The 24768-nt window shown below is 34.3% G+C and overlaps 1 protein-coding gene across 3 annotated transcripts in view; it reads right to left on the bottom strand.

The window, feature by feature from the left end:
• Positions 1 to 24768, bottom strand: part of LOC145252675 (uncharacterized) — an 83938-nt gene that overhangs the window by 8263 nt on the left and 50907 nt on the right. For 2 of the 3 annotated variants that reach the window (XM_080112471.1, XM_080112469.1), the window contains one exon: positions 4114 to 4246. The gene's annotated coding sequence lies outside the window, so the exon portion shown is untranslated. Of the gene's footprint in view, positions 1 to 4113; positions 4247 to 16069; positions 16272 to 24768 lie in introns of those variants that run through there. The other variant, XM_080112470.1, reaches the window with a different exon arrangement.

The raw sequence follows: 24768 nt of genomic DNA, 5'->3' as shown, positions 1-24768 counted from the left end.
TATATATGTATATATATATATGTATATATATACATAATTATGTACATATATGTATATATATATACATATATGTACATATATGTATATATATAAATATATATGCATATATGTATATATACAAATATATATGCATATATGTATATATATATACATATATATACATATATGTATATATATACATATATATACATATATGTATATATATACATATATATACATATATGTATGTATATACATATATATACATATATACATATATATACATATATGTATATATACATATATATACATATATGTATATATACATATATATACATATATATACATATATATATACACATGTATATATACATATATATATACACATGTATATATATACATATATATATACATATATATACACATATATATACACATGTATATATACATATATATATACACATGTATATATACATATATATATACACATGTATATATACATATATATACACATGTATATATACATATATATATATACACATGTATATATACATATATATATATACACATGTGTATATACATATATATATACATATATATATACACATGTATATATACATATATATATACACATGTATATATACATATATATATATATATATATATATATATATATATATATATATATGCATATATATATAATAATATTTTAATATTGTTTCTTATATTTTTGCAAGACATTTGAATATGATTGACAATATTTACACTTGGGCTATCATTCACATCTTTGTTGTTATGATCAAAACATTTCAACCATCGCGTTCCTGTAAACTTCAATATCTGGCAATTTGTAATCTGAGCTTTCCTTTTTTATCAGTTTTCATTTTGGATGACAAAATAACTTATTTCAAATATTTCTTTACTTGACCAATTCCAATTTTTTGCAAAATCAAAAAAATCAAAAAAACACATAAATAAAACGAGATTTTTTAAGTGATTTTTTCTGATTTAATAAAATTACTCCCCACCTTCAACAAATGACTTATACTTGGAATCATGAGAACCTCATAAGCGTTTCTATGATCCTTTGGTTCATCGGTCTGAAGTTCATTATTTGACAAAAGTCCAAACTTAAAAAAAATCTTAATACAGCTAAATTTTATTTGCTTTAAACTGCAAACAGCTGATAATTATGCAAGTCAAAACTTGAATAAAATTTAATAAATCTTTTTGATTTGTTTTAAATTTTTATTGGAATTTCTCATTGTTTGGCTAAATCTCAAGAAAATGATCAATTGAAAACATTTCTTGTTATTTTAGGGCCTTAAATATAAAGCATTTAAAAACACTATACTGAGAATAAACTTGGACCTGAATCAATTTCTCTAGTAATTGGCATACACAGAATAGTACATTTGTAATAAAAACTCTGTGGAACATTGTGAAGTTGTTTTTCTCAATCTATGAACAGGATAGTGTTTGCCAAACTATCAGAATCTAACGAATCAGTATTTCACAAACGAATTCACTAGATGCACTCAAAGAGAAATGACTTCATCGAAATGATTTCCAGTGTTAAAAAAGACACTAAATCTAAAGGAACACTGGTTCGCCCACTCACACAGATGGCAGAATATTCACTACATACTTCATCCCAAAGTCATGTGAATTCTACGAGGGACTAATTTTCGTTTTTTCGCATATGTAAACAGGACATGAGTGTCGCAATTACTATTATAAATACAGTATGTGGAGAAAATCAAATTAGTTTCTTGGGAAACATTTGTCCTCCTAACTCCATCACGAGATGTAGAAATTATTTCTCAGGAAATTTGCATGCTGAAGTGATTTACACCAATGGATAAATACCTTACTAAGGGATTTCTGTTTACGTAAATAGCAATGAATGATGTTCTTTAAATCTTTCTCTTTTATCCAGACATGAATTTATATGTAGCTGTTTACATCAAAACATTTCTAAGCCTGCTTTCATAAAAAAAAATCATGTATTTAAATTCATATTGATGAATATCAACCTTCCTAATTTTGTAATGGATTACCAGGCCAGGCAATAATAAAAAAAACAAACTACTGTGTTAAATAAAAACTATTTTTTTATATATATAAATGACTAGCAGGGGTGCCCGGCGTTGCTCGGGTGTTTGGAGGTGTATGCTGTGCAAAAAAAGCAAAAATACAAAAAAAATGGTTAATTTTTTAAAACTTTGACCCCTATTATGACCCCTTAAAATTTATTGTTTCGGGCTCAAATCACTTTATTAAGTTAGATCCATGTTCAAGGAACCTATATCTAAAATTTCAAGTGTCTAGACCCAAAATTGTCGGAGGAGTTTGGTAGAGTTCTTAAAGGTCAAATCGTTGAAATTTGACCCCTTAACAGCCAAATTTCTGGCTGACACCCGTCACATCGATTTTCCCAAATCTCAGTACCCAGTATTTCAAATTTCGAGTCTATAGACTAAAAATTGACAGAGTTATTGCGTAGGGAAATGTACACAGACAGACAGACAGACACACAGACAGACAGACAGACACGTTCACTTTTATAGATATATAGATGTGTCTGAGTTGATTGTTATTTGCTGGTGTTGTTTTTGAATGTTGCATTTTATTTTTTATTGTAAGTGAGTCTATGATATTAAATGGATATTTAATACCCGATTTTTTAATCTCTCCATGTATTACAGCTTTTCGATGTTCTTCTAATCATACTTTTAGTGGACGGCATATCTCACCTTTGTACAGCTTTTCACATTCATATGGGAGATCATACACACAATTCTTAGACATTATGGTGTCTGTAGTGGGCTTGACTCTCACAAGCTGCTTCCGGAGAGTTAAATCGCTTCTGAATATTGTCCTGATGTCATATGGGTTACATATTCATTGAAGTTTTTTAGACAAGCCCTTCATATATGGTATACAAACTGTGGTGAGTTTCTGAGTGGTGTCCTTTTGTGTCTGGTCCAGATTTCTTGGAGCTGATGTTATGCTCTCTGGATAGTTGTTTCGGTGAACGGTTTCTTTCAAACTGTCCATCTCGTCTTGATATGCATTGCTGTTACTACATATTGTTTTTGCTTGTGTTGTAGGCAACAGACAATTCTTTTCTTTACATTATATGGATGGTGGGAGTCGAAGTTTAGGTACTGTCCAGTGAAAGTTGGCTTTCGATATACAGATGACATAAAACCCTGACCAGTGTGGGTTATCAGCACATCTAGGAATGATAATTTGTTATGTTCTTTTTCCATGGTGATCTGTGTAGTTGGACAGATAGAGTTCACATGGTCTAATATATAATATATACAGTAATAAGCAAACAATATATATATATATATATATATATATATATATATATATATATATATATAGAGAGAGAGAGAGAGAGAGAGAGAGAGAGAGAGATAAATATACAGTAATATATAGTAATAATGATTAGTAATAAATAGTAATATTTACTACTCTAAATAAAATGTTAGTATATATTATAAAAGTGATTATGTCTGTGTGAAGAACGGTCTCTATCAAACTCCTCTGTCAATTTCTGGTTTACAAACTTGAAACTTGATATATATTCGAACCTGTGGAACAAATTCGATTCAGCTAGTAAAAAATAGCAGTTAAAGAGTCAAAATTGAAAAAATTGGAACTTGGCAGGTGTGAATCGACTTAAAGTGCTCTTCTACACATACGCCAATATACATTTATAGATTAAACAACATTATTATTAACTTTTTATATGTGTATGGACGTGGCTCAGAGAGCAACAAATAAGGCTGGAGAGCTACTTGTACATGTTTTGGTTTCAATTCTAGCTAATGGCACCAAGTAATAATTTTTTTACTTTTGAAATCACTACTTATATATTGGGTACAATATAATAATCAATATAGAATGGCTCTATAATAAAAAAATATGAAATCTGCATGAATAAAAATATCATATTTAAATTTAAGAGTATTTTATGACCAAGCACAATGGGCAATCTGCTAATACATTTGAAAAAAAACAAAAACTAATTGACTTTGTATTTTTATATTCTTTGTTATCGATTGAGGAAAAATTTTTAATTTTCATTTTTATAAAACAAATAAAAGTATTCCTTCTCACCTTTTTGATTTTCTCTTCAAACTGATTTTGAGCGTTTCTCTTTTAATGCAACTTTTATTTCCATGGGAAAATTGCTGATGTGGTAAAAGACAAAGTTGTTTTTATGGTCTCATCAAATGAAAGTGACTTTAGCCTTGAAAAGAAAATTGTTCCAGTTAAAAAACAGATAAAATTCATTCATGAAATAAAAATGAACAAAGGAGAAATTTGACTGATAAAAATATTAGTTTTTTTCACAACAACTAAATGTTTTTTGCAACATAATTTTATTGTGCAAACAAAATATTACGTTTTGTCTCTTGATGTTCAAAAACATCAAGAGACAAAAAATAAAGAATTGAAACATGACTGCATTTACAATTTTCTTTTTTTTTCTTTTTAATTAGAATTAATTTGATTTTCAAATTTACCAGAATGAAAGGAAAAAATATTTTAGCTTTTAAAAGTTTATTTGGTTATTAAAATGTAAATTAAATGAACCTCATGACACAGATAAGTATGTTATAAATTTGGGTGCCATTTTCACCAAAACTGATGACAAGATGTATTTTTGAAGAAAAATTCAACAAACTACTTATTTTTTGAGCTGATTTCAAATTTTGTTTCATTGCCAAAAGATGCTTTTTAAATGGATTTCAGCATTATTTTTCACCACTGAGTCTAGAATTAAGTGTAGGAATTTCAAAATTTTGAAAATTAACTTCATACATGCTGTTTGGGATAAATTTGATACTTTCTTGATATTCATTTCAGTATTTAATAGCAATAAAGTTCAACAGATAACTACATTAGGTTTGAGAGCTTAAGATTATTGGGAACTGGAAAACACCAAAATATCGGAAGAGAGTGATCTTGTAACAATAACAAACTATTTTCATTCAGTGAATGGGCAGTGTACTGATGTTATTTTGTAACATATCAGTCAAGATCCGGGGTGTAGAAATACTCCCTGTTGGAATATTTGCACCAAACATCAAATTGCTCAAAACAGACAAGTCATGCACTGGCAACTATACAGAAAAACTCTATACTGTTATCTTCCTTTTTTGTTAACAGATGAAGTTGGGAACTGTTATCTCCCTTTTGTACTCGACTTTTAGACCCACAATCATCACTTAATAAACCATATATTATTCTTTCTCAGATTTTCTACTAACCTCAAATATGTGACCAATCAACACTGGACTATTTATTGTGGCTTATATTCCTTGTCCATTGTCAATAAAAGTTAACATATTTTAGTTTGGATGGTTTTGTTTTTTTGATTTGGTAATATGCTTTTCTCTTCTGGTCCAGGCAAGCAATATAGATGTTGGTGAGAGAAATGGATGTATGCAAATAACTATAAATAAAATGCCGAACATGGATGCTTATTGCTGTGGTTCTCCACACCATTATTACTAGGACTATGACAACAGCATATTCTTTTCATTGTTTTGATTCTCGAGTGTGTATCCGTTGATATCTTATATGCTGTTATATAAATGTGGTTCTCAGTTGATTAACTGTGTCTAATTGTGTCGGATATATACTCAAGAGTCGAAACAATAAAAAGAATATGCTGTTGTCATAGCCCTAGTTATTACACCCCTCCCTGACCTCATGATCACATAAGCAACATCCTGGTGGTGGTTGTTTTGTCGAGTACTCCTTTGCAGAAGTGAGACTTCTTCAGAATTGTGGACTTTATCTGAAGCATATGCTTCCATTTCTGCCTCATGAAAATTGTCCAGCTTTGTTTCATCGTCGTCATATATGAAACTCTCCTGTTATCTTTAATACTTGATGGCACAAGAAATACACATCCTCATTTCATTTATTGAAACAAGAAATCTTAGATTGAAAATGATTTTATTAGGTGTTCTGTCTACATGACAAAAATTAGTCAAGAAGCATAAGCAAAAAATGAAAATATAGCAAGATCCAACCACTATAATGGCGTCTAAGTGATAACTAAGAAGAAAGTGCTGAACAAGGATTTTTGTTAATCCTCATTCCAGAGTCACAAAAGCAAACTATTCATCACCATGGCTCAAGAAGACTATGAAAGTCAAAAACTCAATAACGAGGTCGACTACTCAGTCCAGCTGATCGTTAGAATTAAATGGTGCTCAGATGTTTTGCTACGAACTCCATGAAGCCTGTGTGCTCCAGATCCAGCTCTCATCTCAAGGTTTTCATTGATGCGGGGGGGGGGGGGCTTCTTCAAGTGTGTTGTATTTGGATAAAGATCCTCTCAAAGATGAACTTTGAATTTTGAGAATAAATAAATTATTGGCCTAAATACAATTTATTTTCCTATGGATATGGGTCGCTAATATTCATTCTGTATTATTGGTAATACATAATTAGTTTCACTATTGCTTTAACAATAAATATAACATTCATATTGGAAAGCTGAAAGATTGTCTATAGTCTTTTTTTCTTGTAACAGAGTGATTTTTTTTTGGGGGGGGGGAATTAATCCCTAGTTTAGTCACATAAATTCTTGCAAGTTGAGAAATGATGCTGAAGTTGTTTTCACGTTTTTCCTGCGATGAAACGTTTGCTTATTCTTTTCCACCACTCGACTTGTTCTTCCCCAATTAGTCGTCATACTTTTCTTTTCGTCCTCTTCCCAACTGAAAGCAACCTCACATACACGAAATAATCTCGCTGCCATGGAACAAAATAAATGTCGTTTTATACTACTGTCTTGAACCATGATAGCACTTATATACAGAATAACCATAGTTGTGAGATTCAAGTCTTTCTTCCGGGTATGGCACGAATCAACTCTTGTCCATCCACTCAAAGCCCTGATCATAATGTGATAGGATTTCTGCAGTCACTCGATATTCAGGAACTCCATTGCAAAGTTCTTCCGATGCAATCTGCCCATTTCCATGCCGCAGTCCACACCAGTCCCCAGTGGTCAAATGTAGCAGTGAAGTCAGGTTAACTGATGGCGATAACTGCACACGTGGGAACTTTCTTATCACCGATCTGAACTAGATGCAACGGTGATATCTCCCAATGCTTTTATCGCATCAATCCCAGACAACAGATCAAATCCCAGTGGTTTATCATGCACTACTAGCATGTTGATCCTGACATAGTTTCTTTCGTTTGCGGAAATGGTGATCACACCTCTGCCACAGCATGCACGGGACTTCCAATCATCCACCTTTCCTGTTATCCAGGATCGACAGATTTGCATCTACTAGTGTGTGTGAGCATTCTGTGTTGATTAATGCTGAACACAGTAATTCATTAATATAGATGGTAGTTTCTGAGAGTACTGCATTTACATCCTTGTGGGGGAATAGGCTGATCTGATGCCTCGTCTCCTTGTTCGGTTTGTTATATAAACAGTTCTTGACCTAGTGTCCAACTTTTCTGCATAGGTAGCAATGAGTTCCAAATGTCCAGCAGTCTCTCACTATATGACCCTTGAGGCTGTATCTGTAACAGTTCACACTGGCCCTCGAGCTGATCCTGGTAGGAATGTCAGACATATTACTGGGTGGGTTCACAGCTGTGACCGCATGATGGCTTTGATCTCTAGTCAATGTCAACACCCTCGCTGTTGTTATTAGATCTCACATGATCAGAGTCTTGATTTCTTGGTGCTTGCTGGAGTTCAATGGAACTCAGGGAACCCTATAACAACCCTAAGACATTGAGTAAAAAACTTACATTTACTTGGCTGGAGTTTTGATATTAAATGTTGAAAGCCATGTTTTGTTTGAAGGAATTTAGAAGAGCTAATGAACAAAGTTTTATTTTCATTCTCAATCTTGTGATGGCATGAGAGTACCACAGAAAATCTTGTGTCCACACTGAAATTAGCCCTTTTGCTCTTTGTCTCCCATAAAGAGATAACTTTAGCTAAAAAAAAAAAAAAATTTCTTTTTAAGATAGATAACTCTACAGGAGACCAGTTCTCTCTAAGGGAGATAATTTTTCCAACGGTTGGACATTCTCAATTCCCATAAACACAACCTACCAATGTTATCACTATTGATTTCGGGGATGATTTTTTACGTTGAACAGTCTATGATATCTTGATAGACCAAATGAATGTCAAAATAGTCTGTAAAGTATTGACCGAGAAATCAAAAATTGTGTACCAACAATACAAAAGAAGCACAAAAACAAAATTGTCTATTGTAAATAAAACACAATTTTCTTTTTTAATCATGGAAAGAAAATGAGCAAACTAACCGCAAACTTTTTCAGGTGATTTTTCATTTCATAAGCATGCCAATAAATGAAAATAATTATTTAAGAAAAGGCTAATTCTATAAGATATTTTTCTTTAATGTAAAAATTTTTTTAAAATAAAAATAATAATTTAAATGATTTTTCATTTACTGAATTGTCCAAAAATAATAATTTAATACGAGATTATATTTTTATGATGTAAATTATTTTAAGAAATTGAATTATCTACATTCGAAATTAATTTAAAGTAATCTACTTTTCTAATATATTATGTTGTTAAATAATAGAGGTCTAATTTTGACAGATGTCACAATGGACCATTCTAAAATATTTCATTTCAACTCATATTTCTTCAAATAAACCAATTTTATTCTCTTCTAAAAGTCTTCCATCTTCAAAAAATAGGTGTGCAAATTAAAGGAAATTCTTGCAAAACAGTTTCTTTTCACAAACTTCTCATCTAGGAACACATTATCATGGAATTGTTTCCCAGCAAACTACAAAATTGTTGTCTTCAAACCAAAGGTCAATAAATACCAGTTATAAATTGCCCTAATATTTGTTTTCACTCATTTTCAATCCTGTTATAACCCTTGTATTCATTCAATAGGAAATCCATTTATAGTGACCACTACATACAGCCGGAACAAATCTTTGGCAGAGACGTTTTCATTTCAATGCCCACGGATATCAGAATGCGCAGGATTACAACTTTGTAATTCGATAAAAGAACTACATTGCACTCCATGCACAGTAATACAACAAACAGACTGGAATATTCTAAAACGCCTGTATATAAGGTTTTGCCTGCGAAAATCTAATCAGTTCATTTTAGTTTTATTCCAGTTTCTTCTAGTTTTCTCCGAGACTGGAGCTAAAGGTGTTAAAATTCCCTGCCTTGAATTTGCATGCCAAGTAAATGAATCCTAATTATCACCATGGAAAATTACCACAGTGAAGAGAATTATTTCGACTTTTTAACAATGCTATTTTGAACTACTGTTTTTTATGTGATGAACACACACACACACACACATGCATGATGCTTACATGGTTTAATGACTTTCTTTTCCCTTCAAAAAAATAACCACGTGTGTCCCTTTGTTCATAAAAATCAGTAATTATAAACTGCATGCCCTTTTCATAAAACACTTATTTAGTTAATCCTACCTAATGAACATTCGTTGCAAAAGCTTTAATGTTTGAACAATTTGAATTATTGTTTCTTAAACATGTAAATAAATGCTGTTATTTCAATACAGCGATCTCGATTTCTTTGTCAAGTGTCGTTGTTTTTCCAAAGTTATTCACATTTTTTATTTTATTTGTGTTTAATTTGGAGATTACATTAAATTTACCTTTAACGGTCCCGTACTACTTTCGACTTCTAGAGATTCCTGCACCTGCAACATCTGTTTTAAAAATTGATAGATCCCGATTATGAATTGGTGAACACTGACTCACACCCTTAACCTATAAGTGGTGACCCTTACATGAGTTCGGAATCTGATAGACACTCCTATGAAATATGATCGCACATTTCCAGCCTGTGTGCAATTTCTTTTCAAATCCACATGTGAATCCAGAAACTGATGAAGAACTCGGGCATGACAAGTATCACTCATTTTGAATAAACGTTACTGAATAAATAACGACGCTGAAATTCAGTAAATTATGACTTCTGTAGTATACGAACTGTGAACGTGAATTACTGAATAATAGCAGTGGAGCAGAACACTTGTGCACCAAAAATGGAAAACAACACAATGTCATCGAATTCGATTACACTTGCATTGGTTCAACTCCTGCCTCCCTATTATATGAAGTACTGACTGAATCATGACCCCACCTGGATTGGTTAATTTAATCATGACCCCACCTGGATTGGTTATGTACGAAACCTTTAAGCCTGAATTGATTAAACGAACATCGGTTTCACAACAAAAACGCCTACACCAGGTCATGAAAAGGGGACCTGGATGATAGGAAGAAATCTTAACTTTTGAGAAGGATGAAGCAATTACTAAGCAAGAACTCACTTTAACAGGACATTTTGAAACAGCTATTTGTCAATAGATTGCCATCCAGAGTCCAAATGAAACTCACGTCTACTCAGGAGATTACACCAATCAAAGGTTGGACTGACCTTGTCGACAAAATTATGGAAGTCACAGTGTCAGTTTCCTCAGTTAACTAGACTGCAGCCCCGTCCATCTTCCTCACTGCACCTAGAGTCAACAAAGACTCCGCTGACGTCAGGGAGATGCTTGAAAAGCAAACTAAACGCATACAGGAGTTAAGCAACTAGATGCAGAATCTAACCATGAAGCAGCACAGGCCATACTGTCTGCAACAGGATGACCATTGTCGATGATGCTCTGAGAACAGATACTCTCGTCAAGTCAACAGCGATGATATGCGATTATACTATTTTCATCCATGTTACAGAGAAAAAGCTGTTAGATGATGACAGCCCTGTGCATTCACACAAACATCGTCAGAAAATGACACGGCAGGTGGTAAATGCAGGCGACACCCCTGACTAACATCGTCATACATATCGCACTTTCTACGTCACTGACAGGAATTCAGGCATACATTTTCTTGTTGATACAGGAGCAGAAGTAAGTGTTATCCCGAGCAAGCTGATAAAGAAACGATGAACGCAAACACCATTTCTATTACAAGCTGTGGACCACTCCCCCATTCCAACTTATGGTCGCAAATTGATGACAATGGACCTAGCTTTAAACGCACATTTCAATGGATTTTCATGGTACCAAAGCTCCCTTTTCCGATATTTGAAGCAGATTTACTATACCGTTTTGGGTATACTCGTTGATTGTCAAAAGTGGGAGAATATTGGATAACAATAGTGGATTATCAGTGTAAGCAAAACTCAGCAAATCAGCAAAAATAAGCCCAGTCATTTAAAAAAACACAGAAGACATAAACTAAAATACTTTGACGTTTTCCAAATGTTACACAACCTGTCTACATGAACAATGCTGTCAAACATGATGTCACGCATCATATACAGATGCAAGATCCACCCATGAGCGTGTGCCTATGCAGACTCCGACCCTACCGCTTAAAGGCAGCTAAGCAAGAGTTTCAACACATGCTAGACCTAGGCATGATTTGTCCATCTTAAAGCAACTGGTCATCACCCCTCTACACGGTCCTTAAGAAGACATCGGGTGACTGGCGCCCTTGTGGGGAATTATGGGACACTTAACAACTGAACACTACCGGATAATTACCCAATTCCTCACTTGCACGATTTTTCTAATTCGCTCAACAAAAAATTAATTTTTTCCAAAATCGACCTCGTGCGCACATACAATCAAATCCCTGTTGACCCCGAAGACATCTCCAAGACTACCATAACTACTCAATTTGTTCAAAAAAATCAGTAATTATAAACTTTATAAACCATTTTCACGAGACACTCATTTAGCTAAGCCTTCTTAATGAACACTTGTTGCAAAAACTTAACGTTGGAACGGTTTGAATTAATGTTTCTTGAACATATAAATAAATGTTATTTTATTTCAATACAGCGATCTCGATTATTTTGTCAAGTGTCACTGTTTTTCCAAAGTTATTCAGATTTTTAATTTTATATGTATGAGGATGTGGTTTGGTGGGAACCTTTTGCAAATTAGAAATTACGTTAAATTTATTTTTAACGGTCCCATGGACACTCTTCTACTTTCAACTTCTAGAGATTCCTCCACCCGCAACCTTTGTCTTAAAATTGATAGATCCCGATTATTAATTGGTGAATACCGACTCACACCCTTAACCTATACATCCAGCTCAGTAACCCTTATTCTTGCATAGCTTTTGACCTGGATAAGTGGCGACTTGTTACAAACAAAAGAGAAATAAATAAGATTATATTTGAAAGAAAACTGTCTCATAAAAAAAAAAAAAATGCAGTTTCACTATTTGTTCTATTTCAAAATGTCCTTCATAAAGTAAACTTTTAGAATGGAATAACGTTTGTTTCGACCATTTTAGGAATAAACGATTGATTTTTTTTTCTTGCAAAATGCAAGGAAACGTGATGGAAAAAACTTAGAAAACATTTTATTTTCCCATGCACATTTCCCCCAAAATTGTCAAACCAGAAGAGTAAGCGACTCAAAGCAGGAAGTCATTAATATCAGGACTTGAATTTGACGGTGCTCGGTAAAAATGGCACCGGTAGAAATGGCACTGGTAAAAATGGCACCGGTAAAAATGGCACAAGTGAATAACTAGGTAAAAATGGCACCAAAAGGTGCTACTGAAGCTATGGGGTCCCAAATTCTAACCTCATTTTGGGTTTTGTAAAAGTTCCTATTTTCTTGCCGTCAACGAGGGCAGAGTTAGACACAAGGTCGATTTTTAATATCCAGCCCCCCCCCCCCAAAAGGGGCAGTTTTCATCGGAACAAAAGATTACAATTACCTCAGTTTAGAAGCATTGTTTATCTAAAGGTTCTTATTTAATTGCACCCCGCTAGGGCAAAGTTAGACATAAGGTTGGTTTTAAATCTGGGGAATATCCAGCTCCCCAAAAAGGGGCATTTTCGATCGGAACAAAAAATTACAATTACCTCAGTTTAGAAGCATTGTTTATCTAAAGGTTCTTATTTAATTGCACCCAGCGAGGGCAAAGTTAGACACAATATCGGTTTTTAATCTGGTGACTATCTAGCTCCTCAAAATGGGGTACTTAGGACTAATGAATCGCAACTTATCAAGGATAAAACACACTCGAGGATAAGGGTTAATGTGGAAGTTTTCAATTACACTAAACAAAATGCATCTTTTCTGGACAAGTTGTAGTTGTATTTTTGGGTTCTTTTTTCATAATGAATCGCTAGTTATCAAGGATAAAACACACACGGGGATAAGTTTTTTTCCCCCTAAAACAAAACAAAATAAAAATGATCCAGAAAAGATGCACTTTGTTTAGTGTAATTAAAAGCTCCCTGGTTGACACTTATCCTCGACTGGCTTTTATCTTTGATAAAAGAAAAAACTAATTTTGGTGCACTCTAAATTTATTTTATCATTTAATGTATTTTATCGTTGATAAGTTGGGCTTTGCCATTTTTTCTTATTTATCCAAAACTGCTGTTATTGAATAAATATTGAACTCTGGAATGTTTCTGTTGAACTCGAGAATCTGCACAGAATTTCTGTTGGAGGTTGCATCGACTGATACGTTAACTAAGTGTAGTATCACTTCTGATGCAACACTCCACCTATTATCTCCCCGTTCAATGAAGAATTAATAAATCCTTTCAGACTGAGACAATTTTAATTTTTGTTCTGATCCAGAGTTCCTCTTGTAGGAGAGCTGGATATTGCCCACATAAAAAAACGACCTTGTATCTAACTTTGCCCTCTTGGGGAAACAAGTAAATAGGAATACTCAAGATGAGAATAGTAGTCCAAAGCTGGAATAGGAACAGTAACACAAAATTCTCAAAGCTAAACTGTATCAATGTTGTTAATTACCAAAAATAGTCTTATTGCCTTATTAACAAATTCAACAGACACATAAACTAAAGTGAAAGATAACATGTGTTGTCGCGTATACGTGCGAAAAGGTTTTATGACCAATTCATCTCACAGTTTCATGCTCACAGTTGAGTATGAAACCGTTCTGGGGACATTTCTGGGGTCAATCGGTCACTGAGTATATTTCTGACATAAAATTATAAACTGATTCCAATATAAATAGCAGTAAAATAGGTACTTATACATGTTTGACACCCCGAGAGTACAAACAACATTGAAATAATAACTATTTAGAAAGCCATTCTTAACATGGAGGTGGGGCGAACTATTTTTCACTTTCACCTAACAATTTAATGAAATAAAAGTAACATTATTTTTTTTTAAGTTCATATTTCTTTCGGTATCAAACATCCATAAGTGCAATACGTTAGTTTGTTTACAAAATAAAAAAAAGTTTATTTCCGCACCAAGGGGAGAGGTCATTGAATATTTAGGCTGTGAGCTATAAGACTCAACGCACAAGGAGTACTTAATTTTAAAGTATAAAAATGTATCGAACTATAATTTTAAAGTTTTAATATTTCTTTTTAATGAGTGATTCATAATTGAAAAAAAAATATGCTAAAAACATTTATAGATTGTTTTTAGTATTTTTTTTTTTTTTTTTTTTTTGGTTTTTACATTAAGGTTGTATAAAATGTATCAAAATATAATTTTAATTCATCAATGTAGTAATTTAAAAAACATGAAATATTTATTAAGAAACTTCTTTATATTTGAGTTTCATAAAGGGGTCGATAACTCGTCTCCATTGCCGACTTGGTGCAATGCAGGAGTTCCATAAAAAAGAAACAACACTAAGTGTACATAAATTACGAGGAACGAATAACATAATGTTGATTTCTGATTTCAATATCAGAAGCCGTCATCAAATGGACTGTTCAGTGTTCCTCGCTATAATTGTTTATGCCTAAGTTATTTTGTTTGTATTTTTGAAAAATATATAAACTGCTTATTTTTATTTTATTTTTACTTTTAGCATATCTTGCGTTTGGTAGCATTTATTTGTTGTATATTTTACTTTTTCATTTTGTTGTCTATAGTAATAAATGTTCGATAATTCTTATTTTTAAGGCATTTATTAGTATAGACATCGAATCGAATATATTGTAAAGAAACAAATAAATAGAAGTAACTAATTAAAATAAAAGGAACTTGTTTGTAAATAAGGGAGATTTTTTAATTTATTTCTGCCCAGTGTTCAACTTATAATAGGGGAGAAGAGGTGAATGAATTACCACACAGATGAAAAAGGTTATTTCTGACACCTGTGACGTAATAGCACTTTGGGAAATCTCAAAAACGAGATTCGCATCTAGGATCTATTTAAATTTGACAAACTTCTCATTATTTTCTGTAACACCGGTGACGTCGCAGTACATGACCTAACTTTTGGAAAACTCAAAACGAGGGTAAAATTTGAGACTAAATCGGTCGTCTAGCACCCTTTTTAATTCGACAATTTTCGCACGTTTTCCCATTTTAATATACTGTGAGATATTCATGCATGTTCTCGTTTTGTCATTTTTCACATTAATCCATTACGTGCCATTTTTACCGGTGCCATTTTTACCCATTTATTCACTTGTGCCATTTTTACCGGTGCCATTTTTACCAGTGCCATTTTTACCGGTGCCATTTTTACCTAAATTCGAATTTGACATAACACCGGTTGCTGCTGACTTTGAGCCGCTTACTCTTCTGGTTTGCTGTGATTTTATAATTGAATACATTTTTTTTTTTTCAGATTAAAAATTTACAATTTAACATTTTTTTTTTTTTAAATAAAATCAGTAACTTTAATATTTTCCCTCTCATGATTATTTGCAGTTTGAACTGTTAACTCTTTTAATGAAATATTTTAAAACAAAGTTCGAAATCTCGTAAAACTTCTTTCGATAAGTAATGTATTCTATTAATAATGAAAAACTGTTTTGTTGTTGTCAATTTCGTTAATGACAACAAGATGACAAGAAAAGTTCCAATCAAATAATTTCGTCATAAAATGTGACATCCAATTGTTCCAGAATAAAGACGTTGGTACCGTTGCTTATTTTAAGACATATCCATAATAAGTGTGTATTTTCTAAAATTAGAATTTCATTTATCGTATTTACGGGGCAATCTTATGTGAAGAAACATCAAAAATATTCTCAACTAATTGTACGTACCTGGCCGTAGTTCACGAGACTCAGTTTTTTGTTTCGATTTTTATTTGTAACTATGACGTTTGTTTTGTTTGTCAGTTTACGATTTTTTTTAATCGAATTTAACCAATGACTTCCAAAACTTTCGATGTACATAAAACTTTATTATGAATTTTAAAGCCATAAATAACTTTTTATTCGGTACTTGTACAGTTTTATCAAGACATTTAAAAAAAAAAAAATGAAAATATCGAAAGTTTATATTGTACGTATTTGTTGTGGAATGAAGTTCTCCGAAAAAAAAAAAATTCACTTAATTTCATCAAGTAGTTTTTTATTTTTTTTTACAGCGAAAAAACAATTTGTTATGATATCGAGCAAAAGGTTCGATTTTTAGGAAGAAAAGCTAGTATTAAAGATGGGGAGGAGGGAGTGTCGACGCTTTAAATTGAGTTATCTCCCCGTGCGTAGCGTGTTCTAAAAATCCAAACAAGAATTTAAAAATTCAAAGATGTCTACCTTCAACGTGCTGTCATAAAAACGTGTTTTTCCGTTGTAAAAAAAACAAACAAATTACTCGATCAAATTAAGTGAAATTTTGTTTGTAGATCTCCAATTCAAAACGGATACGTACAATATAACTTTTTTTTTTTTTAGGTACGAGCAAAATGAATGCCGATGCTCAAAATGTATAAACATTTTGAGGTAAAATTTTACTTTAAGGCCCGTCTCACGTTCTTAAAGAAAAAAAATATTTTTTTTGTAGATTTCAGTGTGCTGAAAAAGAATATGAAAACCGTTTCCGTCGGAAATTTACCGTTTGCATGGTATGAACCTAGGAATGTTTGAAGTACGCGCGAGCGCGCGGAAACATAAGCGAGCTTTTTCAATGGCGGAATCGCGCGCGCACTCGCGTACCTGACGGCCTTTTCACAGAGCAATAGTAATGTTTGGCGGAAAATTTCAAAGTAGATGAAAAACAAGAAAAATAAAACAACTTTGCGGGGGAGGGGGATGTCGGAAAGACCCTTTTTTTGTGGCGGACAAATCAGTTTTTTTTGTTTTTTTTGGAGGGGGGGTTAAGTTGGAATAGTATTAATAATCTCGGAAAGACATTTTTTTTTTTTCAAAACAATTCTTTTTCTTCAGTGGCGGAGTGGCGGACAAATTACTTTTTTTTTGGGGGGGGGGATAAGTCGGAATCAGAATGATAAAAAATGTCAAAACACTTACATTATCTCCGTTGTTGGCAAATGTTCCTTAATCCTTGGCGCGTGTAACCGGTGGCTGGGTGGGTGCTATAAACAAATATAACTTCCGGCGCAAATTAACCCCCCCCCACCCACCCCAATATATACGCGGAAGAATATCAATTAAAGAATTTTTTAATTTTTCGAAATTATTGATTCTTTCTACAAATAATGGTAAATAACCAGATACGCTACTACAGAACACCGACCACTCTAATTTGTTTTTTTTTTATAGGTAATTGAGGTCGCTGACAACGAATCTGATAGTCAAACTTGGGGCAAATTTACCGTTTGCATGGTATTTACCCCTGAACCCACTAACTACTTTTCACCATTTTGCAGCTTCCGTTTATGCTACGCGCATGCACGCTGTAGCATAAACGACGGCTTCACCAAGCAAACTACGTTGGGGGGGGGAATTTTTTTTTCCAGGACATAGAATTTTCTCATTTTCAAAAATATATTATAGCACTTTTTGGGTGGAAAATTTAAAATTAGCTGAAAAAGAAATAAAACAAGAAAAGGAAAGCACTCCAACATCACATCGCCCCCCCCCCCCCCGCTCGCACCCCCAATGTACACAGTAAAATCTTCGGAAAATGTTAAATGGTGTTCTAATTGGTAAATGTCGGTGCGTTACTTTTTGAAAATTTGAAAATTCTATGTTCCAAGTAAAAAAAAAAAACAAAAAAAAAAAAAGATAAATTACCCCCCCCCCAACCCACCCACTCCAACTTGGAGTGCTTTCCTTTTCTTGTTTTATTTCTTTTTCAGCTAATTTCGCGCGTACTTCCAACATTCCGGGGTTCATACCATGCAAACGGTAAATTTCCGACGGAAACGGTTTTCATATTCTTTTTCAGCACACTGGAATCTACAAAAAAAACATTTTCTTCTATACGAACGTGAGACGGGCCTTAAAGTAAAATAATACCTATTTTGACCCCTCCCTTTACTTAAAAATAAATCACCAAAAATCAGAAAATGGACCAATTTTAATAAGATTTTCAGTATTTATCAAATAATGATCGCGGAATATAATGAACTAATTGTTTTTATTGAAATCTTAGTGGAAATGTATTATTTGGTTTAAACAAAAAATAATTTTAATAAAGTTATGGTTTTCAGTAGTAAATAAAATGCGCAAGAATTTATTTTTGCTTTTTTTTTATATATATACATAAATAAAGCATTGTAATTTGTAACAATAAAAATAAAATAAAATAATTTTTACAGGAACATTACGAAAAAATCCTCTAAATCCGTATTAATGAATTCGATATAACTCGAAGAAAAATGAATTTCTCAAACTACCGATATTACCATTGAATTAAGCATTGTTTATTTAACATTTTCATACAAAAAATTATAATTGCAAAAAATATTTCTACTTATTTTTTTCTTTAAATTACAGGTTTCGCATAATTTTTATATGCAAGATTTTAATAATTTCCTTGCTCGCAAGCATGTGAAACTTTTGCCGTAACATATTTGTTATATAATATTGAACAATAATTTTGAAAAAAATTAATTTATAAACAGGAGCATAGAAAAGTAATTACAGTAAAAATTGAAAAATTTATACAATCGTTCAGAATAGGAATGTACAAATGCACATCTGAAGCTGAAACATGGAATGCAGAGGTAGGTCAGATATGAATGTACGGAAGCTATCCCAGTCAGCCATAGAGTATTGATATACAGTACGGTGAAGAGGTGCGTCTGAAGACTTATTAAATTTCATTTTTATCTTAACTGCTACAACAGAGTGGTCAGAGGATCCCAGAGGAGATAGAACGGAACATGAACACAGCTCAGAGGAAGTTGTGAGGAAAAGGTCTAGAAGGCTTGCATATTGACTGGGTGTATTGGGAACACGGGTGTGTTCTTGAACAATCTGAGTGAGGTCATAGGCAATGGCAAAATCGTGACAAAACCTCCCCTCATCATCGGTTTTATTTGAGTGGGTCAGCCATTCCACATTATGGACATTGAAGTCACCGCAAATGTGAATGTTAGCCGAAGGATGAGGTCAATTTTCTCAGATATGCTCTTAAAGATAGTAACTCCACTGTTGTGGGAGCGATAGAGGGCAAATATAAATGCAGTGGTGTAAGCTAGTGCAACCCGAAAGCGCATATAAGGTAAATTAGGGTCTTCTCTGGAGATATCCCTACCACATGGAAAGCCATCTTTGATGTAGGCACATATTCCATGCCCATGACGATCTTGGGGGTCAGATTTAGATGTTAAGTTGGAGTAACCTTTAATTATGAATTCGTCTAGAGAAGTGGTTGGCCCTATGCCAGTTTCACTTCGAAAGAATATGTCTGGTTTCGTCTCCTGTAATTGTGTTTCAACCTCTGGAAGGTTGGAACGTAGACCCCTGATGTTGGAGAAGGAGACCTGGTAGTAGGAGTCTACGTTGGTGGATGGGGTTCTAGGTTTATTCGTGTTTCTTTTTTTGAGATTTGTCATGATTTAGATTTTGGGGTTTGTGGAGCAGATCGGTAGACTTGGTTGGAGCAGGACAGAGTGAGAAAATAAGAGAGAAAAAGATAAGAAATTTATTTATTTTTTTTTTGGTGGCACATGATAAGGTAAAGCCATAACAATTACCCACTAGTATGGCATCGAGAGGCCCTACCAAAAACTACTGTATGGTCCAGAATCAATTCACCAAATTACAATACAGTAGCCCCTGTACTTTGCACATGCTGATAGGACAGCCTCCTTAGTGGTTAATCCAAGGTTCGGGTCCCTAACTATCAAGTGGGTAACGTCAGCCCAGATGAAACGTTTACCTCCAGCACTCTTACTAGTGACATGACCACAAGGATAGACATAGAAATAGAAATTTTCCGACATCTCAGGCTACTCTTTACAAAGTACTACCAACCTGGAAAACAGCTTTTTCTTCACCCTTTGTCAGAAAAATCACTCATTGGAAATGAGGACTGAAGAACAAAAAAGGAGAAGCGAGAGTTACTAGAGCTGCCGATAACACATCCACATGCATTATCTACTCTCCATTAAAAAAAATAAATAAATAAAATAAAATAAAATAAATAAACTAAAATAAAATAATGAAAAAAAAGGTGAGAATGACTTATTAATATCTACTTAGTATAAGTCCTTTATCCATTCCCGGCTTGGGATAGTACTTGAAGATATTCTCCCCTCCCATGTTGATGCATGGATACTTTGTCTTTATCTAGGTCGAGCTGGGATGTTAAACCGTTCCAGCTCCACTCCCACCCCATAATAAATATGCTATAATGGAACTTTTATCAAATTGAAAAAGTCTGGTTATTTTTTAACTTGTTTAAAACGCTGGTTAGGAAGTGATACCTTTAGGGTTTTGTATTAACTTTAGCTAGAAGTAATGTATACTTAAGAAAAAATAAGCTGCATGTTTTTGAGTTCAGATAATATGCAAATATAATTTGGGAAATGTTCAGTTCCATGGGAGACTTTTTTTTTTTTTTTTCCGTTTTAAATATAAGAAAAAAATATTGGTTAATAATGGTATTTTTGACAAACACATTTAGGAGAAAGATTGTTTTTTTGTTGTTTTTTTTTAATGATTTTGGTACTTGTACAGTTTAATCAAGACATTAAAAAAATGAAAATACCGAAAAAAATTATACTGTACATATCCGTTCTGAACTGAAAATCTCGGAAAAAAATTCAATAAATTTGATCGAGTAGGTTTTTTTTTTTTTTTTTTTTTTTTACAGCGGAAAAACGCGTTTTTACGACAGCACATTGAAGGCAGGCATCTTGGATGTTTTCTTAATTTTTGTTTGGAGTTTACAACCGCCACGGGGAGATAACTCCAGTTAAAGCGCCGACACTCCCCCCCATCTTTCATGCTAGCTTTTCTTCCTAAAAATCGAACCTTTTGCTCGGTATCATAACAAATTGTTTTTTCGCTGTAAAACAAAATCTACTTGATGAAATTAAATGAAATTTTTGTTTTCGGAGAACTTCATTCCATAACAGATACGTACAATTTAAACTTTTGTCAATATTTTCATTTTTTAATGTCTTGATTAAACTGTACAAGTACCATGTTTTTTTTTTTTTTTTGTTTTTTGCCGGAGTTTATGTAATTATTAACAAGAAAAATGGTGAAAGTCAAAATGAAATACGCGCTATTTTTAAATATTATTTTCAAGTTTAATTAAAGTTTTACGATACCTGCGTTTATATATATATATATATATATATATATATATATATATATATATATATATATATATATATATATATATATATACAACTTTCAAGTCCACTTGAACTTTCAATTTTTTTTTTTTTTTTTGCCGGATTTAACAAACAAACCAAATGAAAGCCGTGCTGGCTGAAATAATGACATGATTTAGAAAGCCATTCTTAACATGGGGACGAGATGGTGTTGTGTCTGTTGTGTACCTATTCTGTACTTTCACCTAACATTTTAATAAAAACAGGTATCGTAAAACTTTAATTAAGCTTGAAAGTTGAAGTATATCAACATTAACAATGCATAATGAATAAAAATGCACAAGACAAAATAACATTATAGATAGATCGGCAGACGGTACGTCTCGTAGGGAAAGATCGTCTCCCGGTCCTTTTATTTACTAAAGAAAAAGATTTCAAGACTGTCGCGCCCTCTAGTGGTAGTTTATTGAAGTGCAAGGGAGATAATCCGCAGTTCATTGAAGTGCAAGGGAGATAATCCTGTCCAATATATTACATCCCTTCAATCTTACTCTGGATCACGAACATAGTCTTCAAATTTTTTTGGTAGTCTCCGAATACGCCCTGACTTGCGGGAGGGTGGTGATGCCGATTTTTCTACCACTGCTGGAGTCTCTGCAACCTCTTCCATATGCCTGCTCTCAGGTATTAAACTTTCCTCAGGACTGTCGGGTGTGCTGGAAACTTCAGGTGTGCCGAAACTCTCAAGATTCTTTGCAGCATTATCTGCTTGTATCTCAGGCGTAAGTTCCACTGCTACTGGTGATGAGAGTTTCACAAGCTGGTCCACATGCCTCCTTACTAGCCCTCTACCGGTTTCCACTTCAAAATTCACTGCTCCCAACTGTCTGGTAATGGTACCTTCAATCCATCGCTGAGTAGATCCATAGTTACGCACAAGCACAGGATCGGCTACTTTAAATTCACGGAGCGGCACCATTACCTTGCTCCCCCTTTCCATTTTATTTTTTACATCCATAGCCTTGTACGTGTCTGGCTTTGCCAAATGAAACGCTGTTCGTAACTGCCGTTTGAACATCAGCTTGGCAGGAGAAACCCCAGTTGATGAGTTTGGAGTTATCCTATAAGTGAATAAAAATCGGTTCACCTTGGTTTCAAGTGTTGCCTTGCCGTCTGTATTCATCCTTTTAAGCGCTTCCTTGAAGGTGCGTACACTGCGTTCTGCTAGCCCATTCGAGGAAGGATGGTAAGGAGCTGTGAAAATGTGCCGAATTCCATTAGCATTCATGAATGCTTTGAATTCTTCACATGTAAAACAGGGACCGTTGTCGCTCACAATTAATACCGGTAGTCCATGAGTTGCGAAGATCCCTCTCAATTTTTCAATTGTGGTCATAGCAGAAGATGATTTTGTAATGCAAACTTCAGTCCACTTTGAATGAGCATCCACTACTATCAAAAACATGTGCCCCAAAAATGGACCCGCATAATCTAAGTGGACTCTCTCCCATGGTGAACTTGGATATTCCCAGCAATGAATGAGAGCCTTGCCGGGATTGCTTTGATAATGTATGCAGGTTCCACAAGCTTTACCGGCTCTCTCAATATCTGCATCAAGATTTGGCCACCACACATAGCTGCGAGCAAGGGCCTTCATTTGCACGATCCCTATGTGTGTCTGATGTAATTGCTGCAACACTTTTGTTCTGAGTATAGCCGGAATTACTACTCTACTCCCCCATAATATGGTACCATCTTCACATGTCAACTCTGTCCGTTTGTTGAAGTAGGGCTTCATTGCCGTGTCTGGAATACACCTACTCCAGCCATTCAGGATGTATTCGTACACCCGACTCAAAGTAGGGTCTCTTCTTGTCTCCAATCTTACTGCCGCCACAGTCACTGGAGCATCAACCAAGTTCATCATGTGTATCCTGTTAGAATTAGGTGTGACATCTTGCTCCTGCATACTGATTGGAAGACGACTGAGGCAATCTGCATTTCCATTAAGGGACCCGGCACGATACTCCAACCTGTAATTATAGGCAGCCAGAAATATGGCCCAGCGTTGAACTCTGGCAGCAGCAAGAGAAGGGATCGGCTTGTTTTCAGCAAACAACCCCAATAACGGTTTGTGGTCAGTGAACAACGTAAAATTATTCCCATACAGATATTGGTGCAACTTTTTTACCGCAAAGACTAGGGCCAGCCCCTCCTTCTCAATGTGCGCATAATTCCGTTCTGCCTCAGACAGCGTTCGTGATACGTAGCATACTGGTTTCTCCCTTCCATCTTCCATTTTGTGAGCCATTATAGCTCCCAGTCCATAGGGAGAAGCATCTACTTGCACCAGAATCGATCTAGATGGATCAAAATGAGTTAAAAGAGGTGCAGAACACAGCATTTTCTTTGTTTCTTCAAAAGCCCTGGTTTGTTCAGCACCCCATACCCAGGGAGCACCCTTCCTCATTAAGTTATGAAGCGGTTCAAGTATAGTTGATAAGTTTGGCAAATGACTATGTTAAGTGCCCCTAGGTAGGCTCTTAATTCTGTGATGTTTTGCGGTCGAGGTGCCTCTGTCATGGCGACTACTTTGTCTGGAAGAGGCGCTATGCCTTCCTTACTAATTCTGAAACCCAGATATGTCACTTCAGGAAGGAGAAACTTGCACTTACTTCTCTTTAATTTTAATCCGGCCTTATCTAGAGCAGCAAATACACTGTATAAATTATTCAGATGACTACTGTCATCACTACCTGAAACCAGGATGTCATCCACACGCACCTTGCAAAAAGGAATGTTCTTCAATCTTTTGTCCATCTCCCTTTGAAAAATCCCTGTAGCACTGTGTACCCCAAATTGTAGTCTGGTGGGCTGGTATAATCCTTGGTGAGTGTTTACTCTTAGCAGTTCCTGGGTTTCTGCATCCAATTCCAGCTGCTGATAGGCATGGCTCAAGTCGAGCTTGCTAAATTTTTGACCCCCTTTCAAAGTAGCAAATATATCTTCTGTCCGAGGAAGAGGGTAATAGTCACATGGTGATGCCCGGTTTACTGTTTGTTTGTAATCTCCACAGATCTGGATGCCTTCATTATTATTTTTGGCAACCGGTACAATGGGGGCAGCCCACCTAGAGTATTCCACTCTTTTGTAAATTCCCTGGTTTTCCAGGCGATCTAGCTCCTTTTCCACATCCGCTTTTATGGCATAAGGTACTGGTCTTGCCCAACAAAATTTGGGACTCACCGTTTTATCAATGGGTAT

This window comes from Euprymna scolopes, chromosome 29, assembly GCF_053919585.1.
Source record: "Euprymna scolopes isolate OS-2025 chromosome 29, ASM5391958v1, whole genome shotgun sequence".
NCBI classification, from domain to species: Eukaryota; Metazoa; Mollusca; class Cephalopoda; order Sepiida; family Sepiolidae; genus Euprymna; species Euprymna scolopes.
Note: the sequence above shows the minus strand (reverse complement) of the source record. Positions and strands in the feature narration are given on the sequence as shown.